The sequence below is a fragment of the Nannospalax galili genome, unplaced genomic scaffold (genome assembly GCF_000622305.1).
Source record: "Nannospalax galili isolate Female #2095 unplaced genomic scaffold, S.galili_v1.0 scaffold788, whole genome shotgun sequence".
Lineage (NCBI taxonomy): Eukaryota > Metazoa > Chordata > Mammalia > Rodentia > Spalacidae > Nannospalax > Nannospalax galili.
In genome coordinates, this window is record NW_008359996.1 from 1,303,460 (window position 1) to 1,303,891 (window position 432).

A 432-nucleotide genomic window follows, 5' to 3' on the forward strand; every position below is an offset into this window, starting at 1 on the left:
TAAGGGATAGGGGCCTTGTAAAACAAGCCAATCGATTACAAAGTTTTGAGAGTGTTAACATTGGTTTCAACAACATTTGATTCATTTACAAAGAAACAGTATCTTTCCCAATATCATATAGTCCCCATGTTCAACAGTTATTAAGTCCAATGTTCTTTCGTTGTGAAGCACAGTTCTGGTGAGAGAGTTCGTTTTTGTTGGAGATATTCCAGGCTATCAGTCACGAATGTCAGCTTGGTTCACCTTGTCTCAGCCAAAGGCAGGATCAGGTGTAGCTTGTCGCCCTGGCAACACCTCCAGCATCCAGTGTAAGTTCGGTCTCTGCCAGCAGGGGGAAGAAGATTTTTTTCTCTGCTAGCAGCTCCTGGGATGCAATTATTATTACACAAAAGGTGGACAAAGAGAAATTAACACAGTTTTGGGCTTTTCCTC